The sequence below is a fragment of the Mirounga leonina genome, unplaced genomic scaffold, assembly GCF_011800145.1.
Source record: "Mirounga leonina isolate KUSES-001 unplaced genomic scaffold, KU_Mleo_1.0 Mir_114, whole genome shotgun sequence".
In the NCBI taxonomy this organism is placed as follows: Eukaryota; Metazoa; Chordata; class Mammalia; order Carnivora; family Phocidae; genus Mirounga; species Mirounga leonina.
This window is the reverse complement of record NW_023270265.1, coordinates 10,181,750-10,200,936: the sequence shown is the minus strand read 5'-3', so window position 1 is coordinate 10,200,936 and position 19,187 is coordinate 10,181,750. Positions and strand designations below refer to the sequence as shown.

The following is a 19,187-nucleotide window of genomic DNA, read 5'->3' as shown; positions in this document are numbered from 1 at the left end:
TTATTTACATAAGTACAGCAGGAATAGCAGTTGGCCATGTAGCTTCTTTTAAACCTGCTTTGCTAGAAGTTTTTATAGGGAATTTCAGATTGAATTTTTAATAACCTTTCAAGGCTAGAAGCCAAGCCAAATACTTGCCATCAAATTTTCCTGTGATACTTGTATATTTGGGTGAATTCCTCTTTTCTTGAGGTCTACAAAGTATCCCGCTAGGATATGATATTCTTACCCTGGTAAGGCTGCTTGGAACTCTTTGTGTTTTTGTTTTTGTTTTTTAATTTTATTTATTTGAGAGAGAGAGTACATGCAAGTGTGAGAGGAGGGGCAGAAGGAGTGGGAGAGAGAGAATCTTGAGCAAGCTGCACGCCCAGTGTGGAGCTTGACATGGGGCTCGATCTCATGACCCTCATCATGAGCTGAGTCAAAATCTAGAGTTGGCCACTTAACCAACCAAGCCACCCAGGCACTCCAAGGCTGCTGGGAGCTCCTTAAGCAAAGCATTAGGCCACCATTTTCAAGGGGCTTTACTGGCTCCATAAAGTCAACCTTAGTTCCTTAAAACTGTCCCACCATATCTGAGTCTATGCGTGTCTCAAATATGACATTCCAGTCAAAGCCTTGGTCAAATAACCAATGTTTTCAGTGGTATCCTCTTACAAGGAGAACAGGTTCTTATTGAACTTAGGCAAATAATTAAATTGCCCTGAAAGAAAAAATACTCAGAGTTCCTGCATTCTGGAGGATTCAGGTAGGGAGAAAAGATAAATTTCAATTTGTTCACAAAGGAATATTTTTTTTTGCATATTTCTATAAGTCCTAGATAAGAGGAAAATAATTTCTTTAAATCTGGAAGAGCAAACATTAGAGAACCAGCAAAGTTTCAAATAAGAGTAATAAAAACTATAATCATCTTCCTTGATTCATTCAGTCCCATGTTACTAATTCTTCTGTTTGAATGTAGTTTTTCCATTCATTTGGGAAATTCTTAGTTTTATGATCTTAAAGATATCAGAAACCTGTTCTTGTCAAAAGTCATTTTCATGCATCTCCTTGACGCTTAAACACATTTACAAGGGTGCTGGGGTGAAGCTGCAACTGTAAATGACAAAAAGACTCAAAAATGGCCATGGTTAAAAATGTGAGAAGAGTTCATTATAATGCAGTTGACAAGGAAATTCAGTTATTTTTGTGACACACATTCAAGTAATTAGAATTACATCTGATGACATACCATGACATATTAAAACTTTAGGAATTTTATATAATTTCTGGAACAGTTATAGCATTTAACCACACAATATTACCTAAGAAGGTTTATCATTTGTTTGACAATGCTTCCCATGTAACTTAACATACCAAATAAACAAACTTAAGTAGTCAAATTTGGAAGTTTGTTAAAAACCTCAGATGGTTCTAAAGCCCATGCCTAAATAGGGTTACAGATTATTATAAAATTTAATGTTATCCATTTAACCAAGGTGGCAGTAAGTTATTGTACAGAAGGTTATATTGTTTCGGGCAAAACTTAGCTCCTTTAATATCGAGAAGTTTTAACTTTCTTAAATAATCAAAGATGTGATGAAGACAAAACATGGAAACTTTATTTTTCTGGTCAGATAAAGAAAAAAGTGTATTTACAATTTATCAAGAGTAGACCAACAATCCAAGAAAACTTTCTTTTTTTAAAGATTTTATTTATTTATTTATTTGAGAGCGAGCATGAGCAAGGGGAGAGGGAGATGTAGACTCCCCACTGAGCAGGGAGCCCGATGTGGGGCTCGATCCCAGGACCCCGGGATCATGACCCAAGCTGAAGGCAGATGCTTAACTGACTGAGCCGCCCAGGTGCCCCGAAAACTTTGTCTTTTTAACAAGGAGAAAACCAAATTCCAAATGTAAACTGGTGTACTTTAAAAACTCATTCATTCCAGTCTTAGTCTAACCATGCATAAAATTTTTTCCAAAGATTCCCCTTCACAAATGGGGAGGGGCAGAGGGAGAAGGAGAGAGAATCTTAAGCAGGCACCATGGAGCCTGACACTGGCCCTGATCTATCTCACAACCCTGAGATCATGACCTGAGCTGAAATCAAGAGTCAGACACTTAACCAACTGAACTACTCAGGGGCCCCAGTCTTAATTATATTTATCAGAATTTTAACCCTTAGAAAATTTAGTTTCCAATGAAAACTAAGTAGTAACCAATTATGAACTCTTACACCAGAATTCCTTAGATTGGCAAATTTATAAATTTTATAATTTCTAGAAATTTGATTTTCATAGTACAACTTTCAATAAAATATAAAACATGTTTATTAACAGACCCAAGTATCTGTAGTTTTTCTGTAATAAGATAAAAGCTAGCAAACCTATGTTTAGGGAATAATATTTTAGTATATTAACTGATTTGGAAAAGACTTAGATATCCAACAAATTTAACTGAATTTACCTTTTAACTTAGCAAGACTTCAAAGTTTCAGGTTACCAAAGATTTTGAAAGCTATTTAAAAGTTTACCTGTAAACCTTTTTATTAACCTACTTGCTCTTAATAATTACCCATGAAAACTTCATGAGACAGATGAAATTAACCATCATTTTAAGTCCTCTTTTTGCTGATAAATTGCAACAGAGATAACAGGAGCTTGTTTGACCTTTAATAAGCCTTGGCAATGTAAAAGCTTTTATGTTTGATGCTGATAACTCTAAAGACACATTTATTTTAATTAAGCTAACAGCCTTGAATTAGCTTTAATTCTGAATATGTCGCACCTGTGTCCACTAAACAGTCAATCACTTTGTTCCCCACTGTCAATTTTACCTGAGGCTTCTGTGAGGAAATCTGAAATGGGTGGTTGAAATCCAGGGGAGCCCCTGGGGCCCTTCATGCTGATATGATAGGGTGCTTCTGTTTGAACCTCATAAGGAGGTGGCCCAACAGCATGGAGTGCTTTTTGTTCCTTGGTATTGAAGGTAAAAGGAGCAGGAACCCATAGCACCAGAGGCACCGAGGATGGGTACAGGAGCCGGCTGTGTGAGCTGTACCCGTCCTGGGGCGCCTGGGTGGCTCAGTCGTTAAGCGTCTGCCTTCGGCTCAGGTCATGATCGCAGGGTTCTGGGATCGAGCCCCACATCGGGCTCCCTGCTCAGTGGGAAGCCTGCTTCTCCCTCTCCCACTCCCCCTGCTTGTGTTCCCTCTCTCGCTGTGTCTCTCTCTGTCAAATAAATAAATAAAATTCTAAAAAAAAAAAAAATACATGCTAATGCACTTCCTCTGGGCGCAGGAAGGACATTCCCCATCTTCCTAGGCAAAAATTCAAAGCAGAACGCAGGCGAAACAAAACTATGACTGAATGGAGCCTGCAGTACCTCTGCTAGCATTCATTCCTGCCCAGAAGTGAACCAAATGGCTTCTTAGTTTCTGGTTTTTCCTCAAAAGTTGGAGCTTCACCGACTGAACTAGACAAGAAAAGAGAGCCAAACCCCAACCCCTTATTTGGAGGCAATGGAATGAGAGGAGAAAAGGTAAGAGTCACTAATACTTGTGGAGAGAACATTCCAAGCCTTTTTACAAAGCAAATATAACATAGCTGGTTCTGTCCAAAGATACCAAAAGCTGCAGCAACAAACCAAATGCAAACAAATTGGGTAAAAGTCTCACAGCTATTTGCCTCTCCAACAAGGCACCCCTGACAAATGCACACAAAGTGGCTTCTGTTGGAGGAAACACCCAAAACAAAGGGAAAGAGAGCTCCTGCTTGTACGTGCTGGTAAGACTTACCCTACTTTCTAGTCTGTTGACTTTTAGGGTTTGTCACTTCCTTCCCCCAACAGCTGGGTGCAGGGGCGGCCAGTCCCACTCAGAAAGTCAAAGGAGAAGTCCCCCAACAAATGGTCCCAGCCACTGCTAGGGACTTAGCTAAAAACTCCCTGGGGCGGGTCCGGCTGGCCCCTGGCTGGCAGTTGCTCCGGGCTGCCTTGCCAAATTGTGACCGAGTCCAAGCTCGTCTGCTTGCCACACGAAGGGCCAGTAAATTGAGAGGCAAGATGTTGGGGTAAGGAAAGTGATTTTATTTGGAAAGCCAGCCAACCGAGGTGATAGTGGATTATTGTCCTAAAGAACCATCTCTCTGAGCATGAGATTTTGAGTTTCTTTTATGTTAGGAAGAGGGAGAAGTGGAAGAGGGTTGAAGTCAAAAGGTACTGATTTTTGTACCTTGATGTCTGCATCAAGGAAGGTCATGTAACTTCTTTGTCCTAGTTCAGTTGATCTTTGCTTGTAAGAATCTGGTCATGGTGTTCCTGTAAATCTTAAACATAGCATAGTCATTTATTTTTTAAGATTTTATTTATTTATTTGACAGAGAGTGAGAGAGAGAGAGAATGAGAGTGAGCACAAGCAGGGGGAGTGGCAGGCAGAGGGAGAAGCAGGCTCCCTGCTGAGCAAGGAGCCTGATGTAGGACTTGATCCCAGGACCCTGGGATCATGATGGGAGCCAAAGGCAGATGCTTAACTGACTGAGCCACCCAGCGAGGTCATTTCTGTATGTACTTACTTAATTCCTTGGGTGAGGTAGATTTTGGTTAAAAAGTAATTTTTCAAATCTTAGCTAACCATGCTTATGTGCAGGGCTAAGCAGAAAGTTCTAAGCTATAGATCACAGTGGCAAGGGAAATTGTAGCAAAATGTTCTATGCTTCTCCCAGCAATTAAAAAAAATTTTTTTTTTTTTTAAAGATTTTGTTTATTTGACAGAGCAAGAGAACACCAGCAGGGGGAGCAGCCGAGGGAGAGGGAGAAGCAGGCTCCCTGCTGAGCGGGGAGCCCAATGCAGGGCTTGATCCCAGGATCCTGCGACCATGACTGGAGCTGAAGGCAGATACTTAACCAACTGAGCCACCCAGGCGCCCCAACACCAGCAATTTTATTTCTAGCCTGGTGACACTCTGGTGTGAATACACAAGAGTCATGTACAGACACCTTCATTTAAACACTGTTGGTGGGGCGCCTGGGTGGCTCAGTTGGTTAAGTGACAGCCTTTGGCTCAGGTCATGATCTTCGAGTCCCAGGATCAAGTCCCAAGTTCTTTCTCTCTCAAATAAATAAATAAAATCTTTAAAAAAATAAACACTGTTCGTAATAGCCAAAAAGGACCACTCAGGAAGGGAATGGATGCATACACTGTGGTTTATGCACCCAGTGGAATACTACCACATAGTGGTTTAAATTAATCACTTAGGTCTACAATGCATCAACATAGAGAATCTGGCTAAAGATTTTTAAATTGTATCTTTTGAAGAATAGAGAGTTGATAGGACTTTAAATAGGAATCACATATGCCTAAAACTTGTTTCTGGAGATGAGTCATTTCTTTCTTGGTGTTTGGTGGAAAGAAGTATCCCAAGTTTTGGAATGTTAACAGGACAGAAACCCCGGAGGAAGCCTAACCATAATCAAATTGAACAATCCTATATGAAATCAGATCTCACCTGAGGAGTTATGGTGGGGCTTATCTACTGTCCATATTTTTTTGGAAATGCAAATGGGAGACACGAGCAGTAACTAGTAACTCAAGTAACTGTTGAGAAACATTCTGTAAACTGCAAAGTGCTGTACACATGCTGGGGGAGTTGGTCTGAGTATGCAAATAATCAGCTAGAATGTCCTTCCCAGAGCAGATCTTTGGCAAGGCCTCCGCGGCTCCCACCCAGCAGATCCTGTAGAAAACACCTTAGCTGAGCAGGTTGGACTCAATTATGGAATGTTGGCAGCTGTCTCTGGAGCCTAGCAAACAAGTCGTGTTTTTTTTTTTTTTTTTTTTGCCAAATGCATTATTAATTGCCTGGGTAAAAGAACAAGGCCAGTCTGAGTCTCCAATTCCACCAGGGAACCTTGGGGCTTTGCATGAGGAGTGAGTGACACAGGCTTCCATTTCAGGAACTTGGAGTTGGCCTGCTGCATACCATTTTTAACGGAAGGGAAATACCCCAAATCAGATTAATGTGGTCTTGGGAAAGCCCAAGGGTTGTTAATGATTCTGTCCCTTGCATGGAAAAGGAAAATAAAAATCTAAAGAAACAAGGCAGATTCTGAAGTGAAAGGACAAGGGGCAAAGAATCAGGCTTTTTTTTTTTTGGTTTGTTTTTCCTATGCTTCTGAAGCAAGTGAGTTTTGTGAGACATTTAAAAGGCCAGTTGCCAGCTTACCTGCATTTATCACCCCGTTGGGGATCTGGGGAGTTTTCCTTTTTGATTCACCGGCTTTTCCAGAAGCAGCCTATAAACTTCTCGTCCTAGTTACCTAGGAAATAGTGGGGTTCCTGGGGCTGGAAATGGTATAGTGCTCTTGGCAGCTGTGTCTGGAACCTACCTGATTGTGTCTTGGTGGAACAATGTGTGAGGAGGAGGGCTGCACAGAGTAGGGGTCTTGCAGCTTCACTGCTGAAAATCTGGTCAGATCGAGGCAGGTGCGTCTGACCAGAAGAATAAATGCCCCAAACCAGCGCTCTTTGTTTTAGGGCATGACTCTTCCCGTGAGAGAACTCACTCAGTGCCTTTTTGCAGTTCTTCCTTTTCTCCTCCTAATAATTAGAGCTCTGCATGCCACTCTCTGCTACAGAACAGGTTGGCAGACAAGTGAAGATCAGGGCCCTGAGTAAGATGTTGAATTCCCTAAGCTCTTCTTTCCCAGAAAATGTAACAGATACCCATCTTTGGGGTCCAAATAAAGCCATCTTTAGTTGACTGGCCTGCGTGGAATTATGGGCAACATTTGGACCCTCCAGCCATTAGTTCTTATGTTACCCAAGTATGCTCTTTGGTCCTAAAGGATGTTTGCTGAGTGCTTTTACCTGAAGGTTTGCCTACTTTACGAGTGAAGGGCACAGCCTAGCTTCCTCTGGCCAGTTCTTAATTGCTAGGAAATCAAAACACAAGGACATACTAATGCTGAGACATTGCATGTTAGATTTCGCACGTCTGGTCAGAGCCTGGGAGGGAGGGAGGCCCCTGTGAGCTGGTGTCTAAACGGCACAGACTCCCTGGTGCGAACCCTCCCATCCGGCAGCCTTCTCGAACCCCCAGCCACACTGGCCCTGAGGGTGACGTTTGGGTATTGAGGCCTTCTTAGCTGGCAGTGTAGGTTTTTTGAAACATGTGGCATTCCCAGGATAAGACAGGAAGATGAGGTCGTGGGTGAGCGTGCCTGGTCTGGTTTGGCCAACCGGGTGGGGAGATGTTTGCCAAAGATAAACTCTGAATTGTTTTCCCAGCAGTGAATCTGTGAGACTGCCTTCTCCCCACAGCCCCTTCTTGTAATGAGTGCCTAGTACTGCTGCTCAGATTGTCCTCAAAATCTCAGCCTTCCTTGACACCAGCAGGCATTATAGCAGGGTGAGGCTAGGAAGATCTTCAAATTTAAGGCACACGTTCTTATGGGATTTTCAGTTTGGAGAGAGAGAGAGAGGGGGCGAAGGGAGGGATATGGTGAAGGATGAAATGCCTGGTAATTTTGGAGTATTTACAATGTTCCAAGCAGCATGGTAGGTGCACCTACTACATTGTCTCCCTGGCCGCTGCAGGAACCCTGGTCATGTTAGAGTAGCCATTCTATAGAGTGGGAAACCGAGGGTGCGAAAGGGTGAGTGATGTGCCCCAAATTACCCCGCTTGGAAGAATGGCACAGCCAGCATCTGAAGTCTTGTTTGTGTCACTGTCTCACACTAACCTTTAATAATTTGACTAACGCTAGATCACCCAAGTCTTAGCAAACAGGGTGTGAAGCTGTATACTGGCTGGGTCCACAAGGGGGTGCAGAGCGGTGTAGCCTGGATGGAGGTGGGCCTTTTCTGGAGACGCCACTGCGAGAAGGGAAGATGGATATTGGAAAATGAGTCTGAAGAGCCCAACAAGAATGTGGAGGGGCATCCGTGGCAGTCAGCAGCATTTACACCTTCCCTCCTGTATGTCTTTAGTTTAGAAAACGGCAGGGCAGGGCCTCATGACCTATGGTGGCAGGAGAGGCAGAAAGATGGTGAGCTGGAAGAGGGTGGAGGGAGGGGAGGTGAAAGGGTGATGGGGACTGGGGTATGTGACCAGAGGAGAGGAGGGAAGGGGGCGGGATGGAAATGAGAGGAGAGAAAAATGAAAGGGAAAGGAAATAACAGGAACTACAACAAACAGAAAACAGAAGGAAATAACAGAAAAAGCCTATCATACTTGCTGCTCAGGCTTCAGTGATGACTGAGTACATCTCCACCTGCTGGCCTCTGCCTGAATCCCCAGCACCTGTGTGCTGCTACACTTGGACCTTGCTGAGCTTGCTAGATGTCTGGCTTGAGCGCCAGGCTGATCCAGCCTGCCCGACTGACACACTGCATGACGCCTGCCAGCCTGGCTTCCTGGCTGTGTTCCTGACAGAAACTGTGTTCCTAGGAGCCAGGACTGGACTGCTGGGAGACACCTGTGGCTGTCCACCCCCTTTTCCTGTTCATACTTCCTTTCGTGCCAGATCTGATGTCCAGGGACACTGACACCTACAGAAATGGAGGCCTGAGCCACCCCCTTCCCTCTGGGCTGGCATTTGAGGGAGGATGCTACCTTTCCCCTCAGACTAGCCTGACAACTGAACAAAAACAAAGACACTCTATCTCCTCTTTCTTCTCCCCTCTTCCTCTCCAGGGGAAATGGAAATATAGCTGGAAGAGCAGGTGGAGGTTACCTTGGGGGTAGGGGAGAGTTGGGCTCTAATTGTGATTAAAGATTATTCTATAAAAAATCAGGGGAATGAGTGAAACATGATGAGGGAAGTGCCATGACGGGGCTGTGGTTCAGAACTCTGACAGCAAGCACAGTAGGGGTAGGGGAGGAGGGAAGAGTGGTGACAGATGTCAGGGGGCCTGGAGAAAAGGCTCTGGCTCCGTCCATGGAGCAGTGGGCAGTGAGTGTGGCTTGAGACAAATGACGGAGGTGAGGCCCCTACAAGGTAGGTGTAAGCTTTAAACTTTGCTCCCTCAGCCCTGTGTTTATGAGCTGGGGCAGAGGTTCTCACCACCACCCCAGCGAGTGTCCAGCAATCTATTCCAGGATGCTTGGGTGTTTAGATATTCTAGAAGTGAAAAACTGGGGTTGTCTGCATAGGGTAAAGTGCACGGTGTGTTTTCTTGTTGCATAACAAAGTACCCCCAAATAGGGTAAAACACAGAACAGATACTGTTTCATAGTTTGTAAGGGTCATGATCTGGGAGAAGATTGGCTGAGGGATCCTGGCTCAGGTCTCTCAGGAGGTTGAAGCTAACCTCCAGGCTGGGGCTGTAGTCCTCTCAAAGCTCAGCTAGGGGTAGATCTGCTCCCAGGAACTCTCAGGTGGTTGTTGGAAGGAGGCCTCAGTTCCTCACTGGCTGTTGGCTGGACACCCCAGTTCCTTGCCATATGGGCCTCCTTATTGACTGTCCGAGGCTTCTCGTGATATGGCAGCTGGTTGTCCCCAGAACGACTATCATGTGTAACGTGTGTGAGAGAGAGGAAACGTAACAGGAGCTGCAGTCTTTTACAACATAATTTTGGGAGTTGTACACCAGCATGTCTGCTGGATTCTGTGGTACTGTGTGTGTGTGTCTGTGTGTGTGTGTGTGTGTGTGTGTGTGTGTAGAACTGCACACAGGTATGAATACTAGGAGGCAGAAATCATAGAAGGCCATTTTGGAGGCTGGCTACTACCCAGGGCTAGAGTGAAGCCTAAGGACGCAGATGACTGTCCCTCTCTCATGCCAGGTGGCAGGCAGTGGGCTAAATACGATGAGATGAAGTCCACCCTTCATAAGGGAGGCTGAGTGTAGGAGGCAGAGTCTTTTAGTGATGACTCAGCTCCCAGGACCTTCACAAAGTCCCTCCCAGGATCCTTTAGTTAGAGCCCCACACTCGATGTCCCTGTCCCTTTGTGGCCAGCTTCCTCAGGAGAAGCCTCAGGTTCCCAGTACTCTTCCCATCACCATTCTCACTGTTTCTGCCTTTCCTCATTCTTGGACTTTTTTAACCTCAGGAAAATTCCTGTTGAGTTGTGTTTTCTTCAGAACCACTCTAGCTAGTGTATTCATTTTCTCTCATCAGCTCTGTTCTCCTCTAATTCTTTTGTAGGAGATCCCGAGGGCTTATCAAACTCAGAACCCCGTCATTGACAACTAAAAACCTTGTTTCTCTCTTCTTACAGGATAGGAGAATGCAATCTTCAAAATTTCTCAGGAGGTGAGGGGGTATGCTTACATTCAATCCAAGCACACCAGGAAATGGAAGCTAGATGGACCCCTTATGTTCCCTTATTTAAATGGTTTACTGACCATTTTCTACTATGGAGGGATAAGGAAGGCATGGGAGAATGAGGAGTTAGTAGCATGTCTAAGGAGCTGACTCAAAGACACCAATTGCATGAGGAAAGTCAGAAGAAGCAGTTTGAGAAAAGAAATCAGTTCGAGGTACCTGGGTGGCTCAGCTGGTTAAGGGTCCGGCTCTTGATCTCAGCTCAGTTCTTGATCTTAGAGTCATGAGTTCAACCCCCATGTTGGGCTCTACACTGCGCATGGAGCCTGCTTAAAAATAAAATCTTAAAAAAAATATATTAAAAAAAATCAGTAAGTTCAATTGGTATATCATGAACAATTTAGTATACAGTTCATGATGCTGAAGATTGCCTGGGGCAGTGGATTTGGAGGTTTAGAGACACTGGTTATATAATGAATTGATTAACATTGCTCAATGCTCCAACTATAGGACTCAGCATATGCTTTTACTATACTCAGCCACCCTGAAAAGAGCTCCCATTCTGTGCCAAGTCTTATCAGATGCGGGGGATATGGAATCAAATCGGTGCCCGCTGCCTGCCCGCCCCCCTCCCGCTGTGAGGGACTCTTGTCCCAGTGAGGGAGGCTGACTTGTACACAAGCAGAGGATACACCACTAGAGTGGGTGTTGTGTTAGGCATGTAAATAATGTCCTCGTGAAGATTGTGGGTGAGTGAGAGAATTACTTGGGGAATGAGAGAAGGTTTAGAGAGGCTTTGCCTCCTGAAAAGTGTACAGGGAAGACCAGCTTAGTTTTCACTGCTATCATTGAACTCTGGGACCTATCAATGGACCACAACCAAAGCCAACCCCATGTGCTTTTGCTTTTCCAGCAGGGCATGGAGGATGAAAACTACTGCCCAAAGAACCCCCTCATGGATCCCCACAACATAACTGAGTAACTCCGACTGGCAGCCTCCCCCTTCCTTCTTTGACTTTGGAGCAGTTCCATCATCATTGGCTCAGAATCACTGGGCCTTGGTGAATTACTAGTTCCTTCCACTTTCCCTTGACTGCTCTGGAATTGCCTCATCTAATCCTATCAACAAGTTTTTTTTTTTTTTTCTTTAAGGCATTTGTATGTTAATTAAAACAATCTGTAAATGAGGATGGTTTTTTATTTTCCCTTTTGTCTTAACAGATGATTATTTTTCTTGTCTGGGCTTGAACAGAGAAAAGCATCAGCAAGGCTCTGGTTGAAAAATTCATCTCTTTGCTGGTGGCAAGAGCCACATTGCAAGCAGTAACAAGCTCAGCTGCATCTGTTGTGCAGATCACAGCAGAGGTAGCAACCCTCCTTTTCCCCAATGTGTGTTTTCTTTTCCTGCCCTTTGAGCAGCCCTTCACAAGGCTATGTGATTTATAGGTGTTGAAATAGACTTTAAAACCCCGTAGGAACAAACTCCCCTTCCCCTTCAAGCACAGTGAAGGACCTTTCCCGCAGGTGTCATCAGAAGACAGTGTCCTGGCACCTAATCTGGACTCTACTCGTCTTTGGGGATGCTGTTGGCCATTCAGCCCCTGACATGGTCATTTCTGCCTTGGATTCTTATTCCAGACAGCCTTTTACCAATTTTTCCCTCTTCAACAGCTACACAGACACATATTCAGTTGCTGTCCAGCTCTCTCTGCCTATGATAAATCACTCCACACTCGAAGTTGTCATTCTCTCCTTCCCTTAACACCTCCAGGCGATCTCTAGTGGAAATTGTTCTTTTCTTTAAGGTCCGACTCATGCAACGCCTCCTTTATGAAGTCTACCAGGTCATCAGCAAATAAGTTAATGTTGTCCTAAATGTGTCTGTGCATCTCTTGATGAATACACTTATCACACTTATTGTCATTCTCTTTCAATATATCCTTCAATGAAACCAGATCCACAGTCTCGGAACCCATTTAGAGAACCCATTTGCTTCATTCAGAGCCCCTGACCGAGCACCTGACAGTTTGTGTTCATTAAATATATTTGGACGAATCAATGAGCTCTGAACAACCCTGAACATAAGCCTCTTTTTTTTTGTTGTTATTGTTTTGTTTTTGTTTTTACTTCATTCTCCTGGCCTTTGGCTGGAGGCCCCACATGGATGGTATAATCCTTACCATTCACTTTCTGTCCTGGCAATGGAGTTTCCATTTGTGAAATACCCATGACTTCAGTGTTGACTAAGCCCCATGAGAAATGGTGCCTACAGAGCTCCGAGCCTGACTGTGGGTTGGGAGCCCCAGGCCACCACTGAGAAAAGAGAGGTTTAAGCTATTGTCTGTGTTAGTGATAGGTTAGTGGAAATTTGATTTTATGGCTCCTTTAAGGATACTGAACTTGTGTTATCAGAGGGGTCATTTACAAACCATAGCAGATCAATGAACAGGGAATCTACTTAGCTGTAGACATTTTAGTTGATAGCTCTGCACACAGAAAAAGATCTATGTATTCTTGTCCCCAGGTTATGAGGCAAGAATCCAATCAGCTAATTCAGTGTTGACATTTCCCCTCTTGGGTATCACCTGGGCCTAGAGACAACATCCTTCTCAGCAAGACAAGCATTAGGGACACCCAGAGTGCTAGCACTTGGAAGGAAATGTGATTTGTTTTTTCCAGTTCAGTGGCTTTGAGGTTTAGAGCACTCATAAGACACAAAAAATAATTCCTAGATGTTGGGAGTCAAACAGTTTAACTGAGAAGTTAGGGAATTTAGCCTGTGCAGGATTAGCCAGAGTTCCCACGAAGGACCCAATCCCATGGGCCATTTGCTGAAAGGCAGGTAAATGATGTTCTTTATCTCAGAGACTCGAGTTCACTGGCTGTGGGACCTTTGGCAAAGGGACCTCACTTCTCTGAGCCTTGATTTCATTGTCTGCCAAGAATGGATATAAATGTCTACCTCAGGAAGTTATTTTGAAGTTTCATTGAAATACTGTATAAAACTTAACCCCTGACACATAGTAGGCTCAATAAAAGATGATGAAGAGGAGGAAGAGCTGGGCTCCCGCCCTTCCCAAGCTTGGAATCAGTTCCAGCTGGTAGATAAAACTTCCAATTTGTAATTGCCATTTCAATGCTTTTACAGTTTTCAAATTTGGAGGAATGGTTATAGAATAATGTCCAATTGACAGCAATATGTTTACTTTCATGATGTCACCCTATCTTCCCCAACCTCACAACAGAGTTTTTAATGTTCATCTTACATGTGGAACAGCTGAGGCTCAGAGAAGTCAAGGTTATATACAGTGTGGATGGGGCAGAAGTAAGTCTCAGATTTTTTGAGCTCCGATCTCCTCCTCGGGAAGTTTATTGCTCTTTGTTCCTAAAGTGAAGGAAATATCTCATCCTGATTTCACACTGTAATACAAATGACTGCTCTCTGCTAAAGGTGTTTTCCTTTCTACTAAAATGGTGGGTCCCAGGGAGACAAAATTATGAAGAAATGTTCCCTCTTGGGTATCACCTGGGCCTAGAGACAACATCATTGGAACACTTACCAGTAAGTGCCCAGGCACTTACATGAGCTATGATGCTCTAAGATTAACTTCTGATTTACAGCCAGGTTGGGGTGGTGGTGGTCACAGCTATTTGGAGAGAGTAGTGGTTCATACAGTCTTGAAGACACCGTGGGTCAATTTGCTAGACCTAATTGTTGTGATTCCTAACAGCCATAGTGAAGAGGCGTGAAGAATGGGCATCCAGCAGCCTGGCTATGGTGCTAGGATGATTTCTGTCATGAACATTCCCTGGGTATCTATACTCAGTGTGGCCCACATCTATCCCGGGGATTGGGCCATCCTGTTTATAAGTCTGCTGGGCAGATTCAGGGAACCGTAGCCAACACATCTACTCAGATTTTTGCATGCGTGTAGACTATAGCTTTTCATGTTATGCGTGCATGCGCGTGTGCACACACACATACACACACACACTATACCATATATCCCAGACCTGGCTTCTTTGGTCTCTTGTGAAATCGGCATTTCACCACCTTTGGCATTGTCCGTGGATTTCTCCATTGCTTTCTACAGCTTCCTTTTTTCAGGTCTCCTCAGCGTCTTCATCGCGCAGCTCCTTTGTGACCTTGAATTTCACAGGTTGTCTCTACCCTGACCTTGTTGTGATTGCTCCTTCTCCCCTGTGTGGCTTCTTTTGCCCTTCATCATCAGAGATCCCTGTGGGGAGTCCACCTGCTTCAGGTGCTAAAGCCACTTAAATCCTGACTTTGGAATCAGGGGCTGTTCTCCCTCTGCACCAATCTATCTCCTGGGGGTTTGAGCTCATTTGTTATTTCTTGCAAACTAGATGGTCGCAGCATGGCCTCCACTATATTTTCCACCCCCTGCCTATTAAGATGTTTTACAAAGAAATACAAAAAAGGAGTGGTGCATTTTAGTTATAAAAAAAATGTGTTCAGCTGATCTATAATTCTTCTCCAGATGGAATTTCAGCCTCCATTTCTCTTTCTGGCTCTTGCTGATGTTGGGGCTGTGTTCCTTACTAGTAAGCTGGCTTTGCCTATGAAAAATTACTTTCCATACATGCCGAGGGCCAATTTTGTAGAAATGTGAGTGTAGCATTAGGCTGTAGAAAGGACAAGTCTCAAGTAGATTGGGAAAAGAGCATTGAGTTTTTATTTCGGGCCAATGGCTTATTAGCTGTGCGATCTTCATCAGCTTAATCAGCTTTCTTGAACCTTCAGTTATTAAGCAGAGATAGCAACTTGATTGTTTGAGGACTCAATGTGATGGTGTATGAAATGGGCCTAGCTCTTTGTAAATGCTTGATAAAAGCCCCATCTTTTTCCTACCCCATATGATAATGGTTGTATGTGTTTGGAAAGAAATGTCAAACAATGGATGATGCCATAGATTGATGAATTGTTTATAAAGACCCAGCAGAACAATAAACAAGGACTCTACCTAGATAGACCTTGAGCATTCAGATCTGCAGACACAAACTCAGATAGCAGCATTCGAGTCACCTGTGCCTGCTTTCTGTTTGGATGAGAATTCTACCAGCTGTTTCTGGGGCAATGCCAGGGTCTTACAGTGGTATACGGAAAGCACCTACCATTGTATCTGCCCATAAAGAATGCCCAGTGAATATTTTTTTTTCCTTTTTATTCAGAGCTGGCAGGAAATGGGGCCAAGTAGACATACAGGCATAAGCTAACTTCGAAGCCATAGGGCTGCACTGTGCCTGTGGGCACATGTTATATGAATCTCTGGGCTGCCAGCTGTGGTGTGAGGCTGGCTCCAGCAGATGTCTCTGTGATACAGGCATCCTCAGCCCAATACACAAGCCCTCAGAATTGCCTGGAGGCTCCACGAAGCAGAAATGCAGGCTGTGGCATTCAGGCACATCGTCTAGCTAGAGGATGTTGATGGAAGCTGACCTAGCCACTGTCTTGGGCCTGAGGATGACAAGCACTGGAGTTGGCATTGTATTAAAGGACAATGAATAAGAGAGAAAGAAAAAGGAAAGGGGTATTTTTTATTTTTTTCCAGGGAGAGGAGGAAATTCATATCTCAGGAACAGAGTGGCTCAGAAACATTTTTAGATAAAAGGACACACTTAATCTGGGTGAAGGTCTGGGAGCTTGCGGGAAGTTCAAATATTGAACTTGAATACAAACACTCTTCAATTTCTATTGTAGCCTTCATTGTTAATAGTCTTTTAGTCTTTTCATGTCACTGGAAATCCATGGTATGTTTCAGTGCCTTTTCTTAGCTCCTTTAAAAAGGGATAAGTATAGCCATGCTTGAGCACTTGCTTTCCTTAAGAAGGTAAATCCTTCAGGTGGCTTTAGAATTTAGAGAGGCTGCAGGCAGTTGCAAGATCAACTTGAATCTTAAATAGCTCTCCATGTGGAGTTTTTAGTGGTGATACCTACATAGGTATGTCACTCGGGGTTTTCTATCCCTGCATACCCTAATCTTTTTGGTTGAAGATACATACGGCCACTCCAAGTTGTAGGTGTTGCAATGAGGGCGTTCGATGATCTAGACAACCATGAGTTGTTTCTGAGATACGGGACCAGAACTGCAACCATGCAGGTAAAAGTGGGGATTCTGGCTTTAGAGCAAACAAGAAACCTGTTGCCCGTCATCTCCAGGATGTTTTGGTTGTTGGTCTGTGCACACAGCTTCAGATAGAGCAACTTACCTGACCCAGTTATCACAAACACCCAATCAGCAACCCTTAGTGAGCCTATGTCCTAGACTCAGAACTGTGCTAGGGGCTGGGGAACACACAAGGGAGGATCAGGCAGGGTCCTTCCCCATGCTTAAGAAGCTTACCTTTCCTTGGTGACTAATAAGTGGGTCAGCAAGTGGTTAAAAACCCACTGGGGAGATACACGCTCAGGCTAAAGGAGCTCCAAGAGTCATCTCTGCACTTGGGGGTTTCTGGGCTGAAACCTGGAAAAGTTGGAAGAAACTTAAAGCAAGGCAGGGCAGTGATAGTTAGGCTTTGAAGTATGTTTGGATTTGTATGTGTGGAAAATGAGGGTGGAAGTCTTTACAGGTGGAGACAAATTATATGGAAGAGGGAGGAGTAAGTGTGGTGTGGGTGAGACAACACTAGAGCAGCCCAGCTTGGATTGCAGAGGAGTGAAGTTTACATTGGCATTCAAAGCCTTATTTTACTTGTTACCAGATTAAATAATAATAATGAACAAAGATCTGGCGGTTACTTTTGTAGGTAGCATGGTACCACTATGGAAATTCATGTTTGAGGAATGGCCCCTGCCATGTCTCCACCATGTCCTAGAAAAGTCCCATTGATCTTGTGGCCCAAACCAAAACCAGACATTCCTGGCTTACTCTTCTCTCACTACCTCTGACCCCTACAGACAATTGACCTTTGATTTCAGACGGCTCCCAAGGGGCTGGGACTGGATCAAGGGGAGCAGTGAGGGTGAAATGGGAGAGACCAAAGCAGGGAGACTGGCAGGAAGGCTCCCAGTGGTTTAGGTGTAATAGAACTTGGGCCTGCCCCCGGGGGATTGGGAAGGGCTAGGGACAGATAGGGATCACTCGGGGGAAATACCACACCCAGGCAATTGTAAGGCTTGGGGATGGCTGGATACAGGGGATGAAGTAAAGAGAGGTGTTAAGGATGACTTTCTTTGGAAGAGTCTTTTTTAGCTTTGATGCCCAAGAGCATTGTTAGGCCCCTAAAGGATATGAAGACTTTGAAGTCAATTTAGAAGGAAAGCTGGAGAATATTGTTGGAAACATTGTGAAGGTGAAATCCTGGTACGACACCCATGGATTTCTAAGAGGCATTTGAAAAAGTGGGTGGAAGTGTGTCTCTGGGGAATGGAGCGCTATGTCTGGGGACCACTGAGATGTGAGCCACAAGCCTGAAACATGGTGACAGAAGAGAGTAGAGGGAAGGCAGAACATGGGCCAAGTGCGTGGTCGTAAAGTAAGGGCCGTGAAAGAGCTTGCCTGTGACCGGGATAATCTGAAGAGAGCTCCCCTTCATCTCAATGTCTGAGGCCCTATTTCCTGCTATTTCTTCACCGGTGTGCTGAGCATTTCTCTTCAGAGATATAAAGGCCCTATAGCTCCCCTCTGCCCAGGAGATACTTTCCAGTTTCCCCGGAAGGTTCTAGTAGGTTCCAAATAGAGATCATCTAGTCCAGCTGCCTCCATATGGAAAGTAAACCAAGGCCTAGGGAGTGCAGAGGAGTGACATGCCAAAGCTGCACACTTAGTGAGGGCAAGTGAGACCATAGCCAGCACCAGGACTTCAGACTTAATGCCTGTGTTTGTCCCTTTTGCAAAAAAAACTGTGGCTCATTGTCTGAGAACTCAAGCCCTGACATCATGCAGGCCTGAGTTCACATAGTGACACCACTCCTTCCTGGGTCTGACGCCCTGGGGCAGGTTAGCTGACCCCTCTAAGCCTCGGGTCCCTCACCAGTAAAGTGAGGATAATGAGATTACCAAGCATGTTAGGTCCTTGTGTGGACTGTATGAGGGGACACCGTTAAGATGCTGAGCATATTGCTACCAGGGAAGTCCTTAACAAATTCGTTAATGCATTAACTCAAGCAATAATTATTGGTTACACCTATTAGGCTCTTGGGGTCAGGAATAAAATCCATACCGTCTCTGCCTCATAGATCTTACAACCTTGAGGAAAGAATCATGAATCAAGTGGTATCTAGAGACTGATAATTAGCAACTCTGATAAGGGCTATTTGGGAAAAGTGCAGGGCACCCTTAAATAACAGGGTGGCCCTGTCTCATCTGGGGCTTAGAGCAAGCTGAAAGCTGGAGGATTACCAGGAAGCCCCTGTAGGGACAGTAGAAGAACTTTCTGTCCACGGGAACGAGCCTGTGTAAAGGCCACGAGCTGGGGGAGAGGACCAGTGTGGCTAGAGCTTGGGGCATGTAGTAACTCTAGGGCGCAGCCCCTAGTCATTAAGAGCTCCCTCCTCCTACAGGATCACCCCAGTCTAGATCAATCCTTATGAGGACAGGGAAACCCATTCCTACTAGTGGAAGGGAAATGAATCAAGTTACTGTGTCTACTTGATATTTTGAGTATCTTGGGGAAGCTCAGGGTACCCTTAGGACCCCAAATTCTCTAATTTCCAGTTTGGCCAATTTTGGATATCTGCTTAGCCTCCTCTTCCTGCTAAGTTAGAGCCCTGCCCCCAACGTAAGCCTACACCCCAGCTCTACCACCTACAGGACTGGACCCATCAATATACCCTCGGCTCCACCTCAGGCCTCATTCAGAGTCATCCCCCCCGAAAGCTGAGGTCCTCTGGGAATAAGTTAGTCACAAGGAGAGGAGGGAGGACAGGGAAGGATTTGAAGAATCAGCTTAAACTGAGAGAAGCGTTGCTCCAAG

At 44.6% G+C, this 19,187-nt stretch overlaps 1 long non-coding RNA gene across 1 annotated transcript in view; it reads left to right on the top strand.

Annotated features, from left to right (window-relative positions):
* The window catches only part of LOC118022365, an 80,881-nt gene extending 70,656 nt beyond the window's left edge, over positions 1–10,225 (top strand). Inside the window, exon 3 of the long non-coding RNA XR_004682484.1 lies at positions 10,204–10,225. This is a non-coding gene — a long non-coding RNA (uncharacterized LOC118022365). The remainder of the gene's footprint in view (positions 1–10,203) is intronic.
* The last annotated feature ends 8,962 nt before the right edge of the window (positions 10,226–19,187 follow it).